The sequence below is a fragment of the Ptychodera flava genome, chromosome 3 (assembly GCF_041260155.1).
Source record: "Ptychodera flava strain L36383 chromosome 3, AS_Pfla_20210202, whole genome shotgun sequence".
Taxonomy (NCBI): domain Eukaryota; kingdom Metazoa; phylum Hemichordata; class Enteropneusta; family Ptychoderidae; genus Ptychodera; species Ptychodera flava.
Genome location: NC_091930.1, coordinates 5,404,858 through 5,414,893, shown reverse-complemented (window position 1 = coordinate 5,414,893; position 10,036 = coordinate 5,404,858). Strand labels below are relative to the sequence as shown.

At 36.0% G+C, this 10,036-nt stretch overlaps 2 long non-coding RNA genes across 2 annotated transcripts; both read left to right on the top strand.

Moving 5' to 3' along the window:
• Window positions 1-660: 660 nt before the first annotated feature.
• Window positions 661-2,200, top strand: LOC139124717 (uncharacterized). Its single transcript, XR_011550011.1, has 3 exons — window positions 661-852; window positions 1,447-1,590; window positions 1,945-2,200. It is a non-coding gene; the product is annotated as an uncharacterized lncRNA (long non-coding RNA).
• Window positions 2,201-2,991: 791 nt separating this feature from the next.
• On the top strand, window positions 2,992-5,587 carry LOC139124709 (uncharacterized). Its single transcript, XR_011550010.1, has 3 exons — window positions 2,992-3,161; window positions 3,495-3,648; window positions 5,442-5,587. It is a non-coding gene; the product is annotated as an uncharacterized lncRNA (long non-coding RNA).
• The last annotated feature ends 4,449 nt before the right edge of the window (window positions 5,588-10,036 follow it).

The following is a 10,036-nucleotide window of genomic DNA, read 5'->3' as shown; positions in this document are numbered from 1 at the left end:
TGTTTCACAAGGCAATGTCGTCATCAAAGCAGTTTTTGACAACACTTCAGCAAAGTTAAAGATTGAAAAAGAGGTTAGTCGTCACTGACATTAATAAAACAGCATCTTGATTTTCATCTCCTTGCAATTACTTGCCGCTGACTTCCTCTACCTATTCCCCCAGTGAGTTTGAAAATCTGGCTACTTGGTACTTGAAATGTGTTATGAGTCGAACAAAGAACTATCGAAGCTGGTCTTGGTGCGTACGCTGCATGCATGGGGGAAAACGACGTGCTTGTCCATCGCATATTCGGCGCAACACATGAAATTCATGGAACACGATTGTTGCCAGAGTAAACTTCTTAGGATCTGGAGGGGAAACTTGTTGATAAATTCGAAGGCACAGTGGTTGACTGTAAGTATTTTCGCCGAAATGATGCTTTCATTATTTTGCCTGAAACCAAGCCTACTCAGTTATATGAAAGACACTGAGCAGTCAATAAGGTGAAAAAACGAATCTTTTAATTTTTTTGACCAAATGGACTGTAAGATTTTTCCCTTCGAAAAATGCTTCAATCTTGATAAAATTGAGCTGCAACTTGACAAGTAGGTAGGTAGTGACTTATTGGATTAAAAGATATGTATGATTCACAAGGTACTCATATTTCTCATTGACAGTTTTTCGTTGCGACTATTTTGCCCGTCTTTCCGTTCGTTTCATTTATTGACACTGAATCAGAAGTAAGACATTCAGGTTTAAATTCTGAAGACGTAGTAGAAACACACTCGGAATTTAAATGTGAAGATGTCACATTCGTCAAGCGAATGAAATATTACTACACAGCACCAATCACCAAATTTGTATACAGCACGGTAAGAATCTAGTTATTGATCTTGTCACTGTATTGTCTTCAACGCAAGCGCATTACATTCTTAGTTTTCAACAAGGAAGCTGAAATATTAAGTATCAAGCTACAGCGACGCATTGTATATCACATTATTAGCCTGCAGCAACGCGTTGTATACAGAGTACAATGTTATTATTCTATGATAATGTTTTTAGACTAAATCATGATAACCATACCAGCTTAATACCATGATGCATCAGCAGACAATCTTCCGCACTGAGTATTAGACAAAACCATTTGACACTACTTTTAGAGTTATTGTAGTCTGCAAAACAGTAAACGAACTATAGAAATTACGTGGAAAGTTTAGGAATTCACTTAAAGTAAAATTGAATACAGTGACTGTACCTGAGCCACTGATCAATTGTTTATACTTTCGTCAGAAAAGTTCGCCTTTTCAACAGCTTATCCTGCGGTCGGTCTCAGTATATATTTACGATTAACAGTTCCAGTCATTCACATGTGCTTTTTCTGTAAAACACAAGATCATAAACACTTATTTTTTAAAAAATATACGAATAACAAAAATGAACATGTTTCTTCTGTGCATTTAATTCAGGTCTCTTACGTCTCACTGCTTTTATTGTTTGCCTTCTTCATCATGACTGACTTGAGACCCAACGGAGAGCCGAGCTCGCCAGGTACTGTTGAATGGATTGTTGTTTTCTGGGTCTGTACTTTGGTTTTGGAAGAAGTCAGACAGGTTAGTCTGTACCTAACACTTAAAATTCAATTTTTAGCTTCCTTTATAACCAGTGTATCAGAGTGTGGTTGACAGCATTTTCATGAAATTCAAGTTTAAATTCATTTTAGAAGAAACAAAGATATTCCATGAATTGAAGTTGGAAACAAAGTGTATGATATTGAACCACTAAAATAAAATCTTTAAGTAAGGGGTGAGTACAAATCTCACACCTTACATTCTTTATAGGTAAAATTACACGCGTACATATAATCAATAAAATGATGCTCAAATCATGAAACACTTGCAATCACTCCACTTATAATCTTACTGTTGAGCACAGGACATATAGCGTTATGACATTATCTCTAACAGTTGATCGTCCGTGAACCGGCATCAATGAAATACAGGCTCTACAGTTGGTTATCTGAAGGATGGAATCGATTCGATTTGACCATGTATGTGCTGTTTGCAGTGTCCTTTTTATTACGCCTTGTACTTCCGCCATGTGGATTTGGAGTCGCAAGAGTTATGTACTGCATAACATTCATCTCATTCTCCGTCCGTTTCCTTCACATGGGTTTTGTGTTCGAGGGAGTTGGACCTAAGATTATCATGATTATAAAAATGGTAAGAGGAAACATATTGTGTATAGTGTTATATCACATAGTGTCACGGCTGTACTTTCACTCTCTCTCTGGGTTGAGGTACCGGTCTGGGATCGTAATGCTTTCAGTAACTGAAGCTTGACACCAAAGTTGTCGGTTGTAAGCACAACTTCAATCTTTATTACTAAACACCGTTCTCAGGTCTCTACTCCACTCCGTTCCACGGTCTCTGATCTACTTCTACAAAGTGTACAACTTAAATAGTTTCCAAATCTACATATTATAATGAATGACTCAAGCTACAATTTTAATTAAATACAGATCATGTCGGAAAATATTAAAGGACAGGAAATATTGTCAAAACAGGACGAAGTGTTCTTTCAACACGAAGTTTGAGTCAACGTCAACCTCCGGTCACTTCTAATGAGTTTAACATCTGTTAAAACAATCCATCACTCAACACAAGACAGTGACGGTTACTTCAAGGTTGTGAACGTAAACAGTCTGAGTGAGTAATAGGAAACTACAATCGTCAAGGGAATAAGCATAGGAACTCAGTGTAGTCTTGGAGGTCACTGTGAGGTTACTAGAGTTCAAGTGAATTACTACAATTTAAAACTATGAAATCCTGGGAAAAGGAAAGGAAGCGAAAAGGAGGGCGTTACACTAGCATGTGGTTGAAATACTTGTGTTGGTGACAGCAGAATGCTAACTTATGTTAAGATGTCTTTGAATGTGGCACTGTGTAGGTTTGTGACGAAAAGGTAGATTTGATGATGTAAAATCGATATATTACTTTTATGTTGCAGATGAAAGACCTCGGTTTATTTCTTTTCATACTTATAATTTTCGTTGCCAGTTTCGGCATTGCTCGAGAGGCTCTTTCGAATCCAAATATGAAGCCACACTTTCTCTTGATGTTTCAATCATTGTACAAACCATACTGGCAGCTTTACGGAGAGTTGTTTTTGGAGGAAGATGAAGGTATAAAAGTTTTTTACTCACTTTGTAAAATTAATTTAACAACTTTAGAGCGCTAGTGTAAGTTTATGTTGTTCAAACCCCTCAACGCCACTCATTCGAGCCTAATAAAGACTTGAAACATAAATTAGTAATATTCAAAGGCGCAGTGGACAGATTGTATCCTTATACTTGTTTTCTCTTAATTCTTTGCGTTACTAATTAGATTACCTTATAATGACGTTAATTTGTCAACCAACATATACATAAACTGTTTGAAATACTTAGAGGTGCAACATAATTCAACCACAGCATCTTCAGACTAATATTTCCGGTTCTACACTGTTTATTTTTAAGTTGTGGTGGAAAATACGACTCTCAATGGAGACGTTAGAGCGGTGAATGCCTGCACGCTGGTCGACGGACATGGATGGATTTCAACAACTCTAACGGCAATCTACATGCTTATTTCCAATATTTTACTCATCAATTTACTCATCGCTATGTTCAGGTAACTAAGATAGCAAAAATTGTTGGTTCACAAATTATACTCGTTTGAAAAGAAGAGGGATGACATTCGTTTAATTTCATGATAACGACTGCAATTGAATCGATATATGGCGTGTCGTTAGTAGATCAAAGAAATCTTTGGGTTACCATACTTGAAAGCTGCTTTATAATTTAAGGGGGCGCCGCACCCAACACAGCATATTTTGCCTAAAAATAACTTTTTTTGCAATTATTTAATTTCAATTAATTTGATAACCAAAGATGAAAATATTGGGTGATTCATCTTTTAGCTGGTCAAGCAGTCGTAAGTTGTGTGATACAGAAGTATTAATTTATCCGGGCTTCTTCTCCCTTCCAATTTCAAAATTTCTAAAGAATTTAACTCAAGTCTGGCCGGTTCAAATTTCCTGAAATTTTTACATTGTTCATAACTTGCTATATAACAAAATGACCATTTTGTTTGCCAATAAAGTTCTTAAATTCTGATGAAGAGGCATTTTAATTTTGCTTATATTGATTTTAATCAATTTCTTAGAGTGTCAGTCTTTAAACCCCTACCATTTTAGAATGAGGATAAATAATGCCAAATAAAATAGTGTTTTTTTCTACATGCACTCTTCTTTCAAGTGAAATACTCATTTAAGAAAATAGTGTCACGTTTTTGCCTTAAATTAATTTTAATCGTTCATACCAAAATTGAGGCGTTTTACCCCAAATATACACCCACTTCATCCTTTGAGTAAAAGACTGCTACCACACTAACTGCGTTTTGAAAATATATGGTATGACGGGATTTCCTTGTCATCTTTGATGAGAAATATTGCTTTGAAAAAAACTGTGTCGGCAACATGCAGCTCCACCTTAAAGTGGTACTCCAAATTCGTAACATTATTAAAGTCAAGTATCGACCGTTGGCATTTAAAAAATGCGTAAGTTTGAATTCCGGTGGCCCCCTAAATTCAGCTTCAAAACATCGAACGTTCGGCACTGGGCCTGTTATCATCTAAGCTATAGAGCCTAGGCTGACGCGTTGGTGATCGGTCATGCCCCGTGGGGGAAAGCCGAGTCTTACTGACTCGGCAAAAAAACAGAAAAGAAAGTTTGCTGATTCCACAAGAATTCGCTTAGGTGACTAGCTGTGTGGTTGATACATAGCGGCCGCTGCATGGTTTGCATAGACGCATACCATCCCACGGCCACTATGTATCGAACGCGTAACTGTGTGGCAGACGAAAAAATGTAGTCATCAGAGGCGGCTTATATTTTACACGTAAAAACTGATATTCGTTAAAAATATGATAGAACTGACTGAGAATAAAGAAAACGACAAAAACTAAGGAGAAGTTAAAAAAAACTAACCTGAAGTGAAGGCATAATGCTATATATAAAGTCTTTGCAGTTGCCTGTAAAATTGCGTCGTTCGAACTTATTATGGACTCCCTAGAATATCGTCAATCAGCACAATACAAACCTTTGGAGGATTTCGGGTCATGATCAGAAACGATCGTAAAACATCGGGATATGAAAATACGCCCAGGAAATGACATATTTTTACCGATATCTCGCGATGCGCGGGCAGTTGCCACGTCAAATATCGACCGTTGGCATTAAAAATGTCTTTTAAAAATGTTACCTAGTGGAGTGCCACTTTAAAACTTCTATAAACATATATCATAAATGAAGTAATAGATTGGGAATTGTTTTGAAATTTAAGAGTAAATCGTAAAGTGTCGTTTCATCTTGTAGAGGTTAACTAAAAACGTGCATTTCCTGGTTTCGTTTCATTTCCGCCAGTTTCACATTTCAAAGAGTGCAGGACAAATCGGAACTCATTTGGCGGTATTATCGTTTCGGATTGATAAGCGAGTATCACAACCGACCAACACTGGTGCCGCCACTCATTGTTATCAATCATGTATACAGATTGATTATTGCATTGAAACAACGTAAGTAATATGGTATTCTATGACACATTTTGATATTCATTATGTGCAAATGCTCAATTGTCGTAGGAGTGCAGACCGTAACATAACTGACATAGTACACGTATATCATGTTTGAGACAATGAGTATTTCTTGTGCATCTATCGCAAGAACACAAGACCGTAAAATTCCAAGTTAAAATACACACCTTTAGCACCAGCCTCAAGTGTTAGATGCATGGTGGGTACATAAGTCAACATTACTGAAAATGATAAATTTGATCTTTCTATAGGATTTTCTCCTGAAGAAGAATCGAATTCTCTCCGTAAGTTGTTTTTATGAACAATTTTCAGGTGACAAATGCATTTGTCAATAACTAGCCTAATACTTGTAATCATGGGCCTAATTATTGAAATCATATTTCGGGACAAATAAGAAAATGTCTTTTCAATAGAGAAGTTTATCAAGATCACATTTGCCAAACTAGGTCTGAGATACAAAAAAGTCGTTTAATAGGTTTAGAAAACTTTTCTTTACCGTCCATCTATCATAAAGATGAAAGGATGAAATAATTCTTCCCTTTACACGATGTCATGGATTTACACACTCATGGCTGTAGTTTAATCTTTACAACAGTATGTAGTCGGGAGTGCAAATATTGTTTATGTCATAGCAAATTTATGGGTACAAATAGAATGAAAGATGTTAAGACCGATGACAATATGCCACTGCATTTTCTTTAGGTGTCCACTTAAAAAAGGGCAGCCGCATTGATGAAGATGTGAACCTCTTTGAGAGTAAACACTTGCAGAGTTATTTCATCAAGAAAAACCTGAAAGAGAGGAAATCAAACCAAAACATCGTTACATCCGCTGCAGAAAGGTAATTCATTGTGCTAATGCATCACTTGAATCATAGTTTTGCTTGAGATAACAAGTACCAAGATAGATTTACAGATACGTTAACGTAAATTAGCTGAAGTACCTATGTTAATTCTATAAAATTTTCTAGCATTAAAAGATACCGAAAACCTCAAAGGCAACACGACCACAAATTAGTAAAGTAGTGTAAGTTTAGAGATCCACAGCTCTTTCTTATGCCTCGTTTCCATTTGTACTTCCAGATTAACCAAAGTGGAGGAAAGGGTGGATAACGTGGAGAAACATGTTGCAGAAATACTGAAAATGCTGTCAGTTAAAGAAATCAAGGAATCGAAAATTGAGAAAAATATTGCAGAAATGCTGAAAATTCTGAAGAAATAAAGAACCCAAAATGTCGCCATGGAGACACCCAGTCCTCATCTGAGAGATTCAAGAATTATACAGCCAAATAAATTACCTGCAAATGGACTGTCGACAGCCACATCTGCTAGTGTGGCTCATATTTCAATCCCAACGGTTTAGCTTGACACCCCTCAGCACTCGCTTTTCAGCCTTTAGCTCTCGGTCGCCGAGCCAGAGATAAGCATAGTCAATGGCACCTGCTCTTGGGGCTACATGTTAATTTTTAGCAAAGAAGAGCCAGTGCGAAAAGTCGTAAACTTTACGAACCAGTGCAAAGAAGGCAAAGCACTATGTTTGTACCAAATTAGCCAAGGTAACCTTTTCAAATATTTACAAGGGTGGTACTTTCTCAACTTTGACCGCTCACGTTGAGGTAAAAGAAATTTAACTTTTCGTACAATAATGCACCGGAGACTGTCGACAGTCTAACCAGCAAGATATCACTTGACCTTACCATCAATTTAATCCTGTTTGTGGAGTACGAAAACTCCAAATGTTCGATTCATTATTTCCCAAGCGCTCTATATAATAATGTACTAACATTTGGGCAACACTTCAAAAAGTAATATCTCTCCGTCGTGTTTTATAGATGTTCAAACATGTTTTTCTAAGACCATTATTTTGCTCTTGTAAAGCTCAGTTTATCATTTTTTTACCACTTTGAGTGTAAACAGGATTTCTTCTTTGACCATTGAAGTTCAACTATAATCCACCTTAAGTATCCTTTTCAGTGGTCTTGACAGTGATAGAGTAACAACTGAAATCACTTTCTTAAATATTTTGTAACGCCGCTGATATGGCAATTCAGAACAGTACGCTATTCAATAAACGAAAATGTATTTGCTATTGTTACTTCACAGTCTTAAATTTTTTGTCTTTTAAGAACCAATTCAATTAATTTGGCCTCTAGTGACTTAACCAAATATTTCTAGGTTAGCCTTGCGATAAATAATTTATGCGTGATATCTAGTGTGTTGGGGTATTTATTAACTCTACTATATGTAAACTGGTCACATTCAAAAAACTGTAACAATTAATTAATGCTCGTTTATTAAAGGTATACTGTCACCTTCCTCAATTTTGCCTCAGTTACCATTGGGAAAGAGAAAATCAAACCAATCACAGATTTTAAGCGGGCGGCCGCTTTTTAAAAAACAGCGCCCTCATATGGGCATTTTGAATGGCAAGGAACGCCCCTTTGACCATATATGGGCATATTTAGATTACAGGTGACCGTATACCTTTAAGAGTTGGCATTCAGACCAGTGGTTTTGATTTAATGTCTTACCTGGATGACTGCCTGCCATACGTTGTGAGTTATAATTCAATCGGGAAGTTACTGTATTGTAAATATTCGAAAAAATTACTTGTACCGTATTTGGCACATCATGTTAAATCTAACAAGAGAAATTAATCTTTGAAGTCGGATAATCATAAGTGCAGGGAATTTTATGTATATTGCCTCAATAAATGAGTTTATTTGTCCGAGAGCAGGTGACAATTTGCCCGACGGCAAATTGTCTCCTGCTGCTAAAGCACAAAAACCCATATATTAAGGCAATAATATTTTGATTACGAGCCTCTTTACTGCACAGTTATGCTAAATGGCATAAATTTACATGCAGGACATTCTCAAACAATTTAACAATTATCGACCAGCTTCAAACGGATTTTAACGAATGTCAAAACCATAATAGTCACATCGAGGCATATAATAAATAATATCAGGTAGTAACTTATAGCTTTGTCAATACCAGTGAAGCGTGTTACTTCATACCCTCAAAATATTACTGATAATGTATCCGATTATCAAGTTTTGTGGCCCAAGATGTTTTCTACATCTACAAAATCACTGACATTGCAAAAACTATGAAATAATAGCAATAGTGTACCCCCAGCCAGCAATGGATGAAAGCATACTTTGCAGTTCATAGTGAACTCGGCTTCGCCTCGTACATTATGTCGTGCAAAGTTTGCATTGTGCACCTGGATCCACCTCCATTGCTTGAAGCATGAAGTATTGAAAAGAATATATAACTCGACAGCAGCCGCCTAGCTGGGCAATTAAACTTTTTACTTATTGTCACAGTGTTATATTTAAGAGTTCCATCTGAATATATTTTGCGTTTCATTTTCAAATTTCAATGGTTTTCAAAATTATGCTTCAAAATGTATTTTTTCAATGCCCTGGTATTGTATTTATACATCGATTTATACACCCGAAGTTGACAAAGTACTGATGTATTAATACTATTGTTTGACCTGCAACGCAAAGTAGCGGTACTTTGCGTTGTAGCGGTAGCAAGCGCAAAAAACCGAGAACGGAATATAAAACATCCTTTCAAATTTGTCATATATTGGAAATTTTATGTATAAACTGGTCATAATACATGTTACAAATATTAATATAACGGTGTTAGAAAATAATAATTATAAATGTCGGGCACTGAATCTTAGCAAATCATTGTTTTATGGCTTTTGGCTTGTGTTGCTAAAAACAAAGCGCTAATGACGAACATTTATTTTTGAATATTTTCACGGAGAGGATTAATAATAATTTTTTACAGACATAGAACCAGGTTATGCCATCAATTAGCTAGTCTAACTATACAACTATGCGAGAAAATAATCTGACCAGAGATTAACAAAATATCTTGTTTGAAATCCTCAACACAAATGTATTGTCTTTACGGTGAATATGACGCAGAGTATTACTTTTATCAAGTGTGCATATTTTATTCTGATAGGTATTCATCAAGGTACTTTTGTCTAGATTGTATAATTATTAGAACTTATTTTATACAATCGAAGTCTGTCAATACAGAAGTGTTTGCTAAATTTGTTTGTTTGTTTTTTATGTAGAAAGAGACGCAAATAAGAGTTAGCGCTGTAATTGCACAATATGTTTGTAATGTGTTATTGTGAAATCAATGATTGTATATTTATATGCCTGGCGTGTCCAGGTATATCTGTTTGTACTTTGTATCGTACAATAGGCCGAAGGCCAACAAACTGATTAAGTAAACAATGTCACTGCATCAAAACGCAATAATACACATAAATTCACACTCATGAGTTGACTGTATTATAGAATAATACACGTGAATTCACATGAATCTACATGAATACAGGCTTGCTGAATACAAGCAATGGATTCTTGTCTGTATCCATCTGTATATGCAC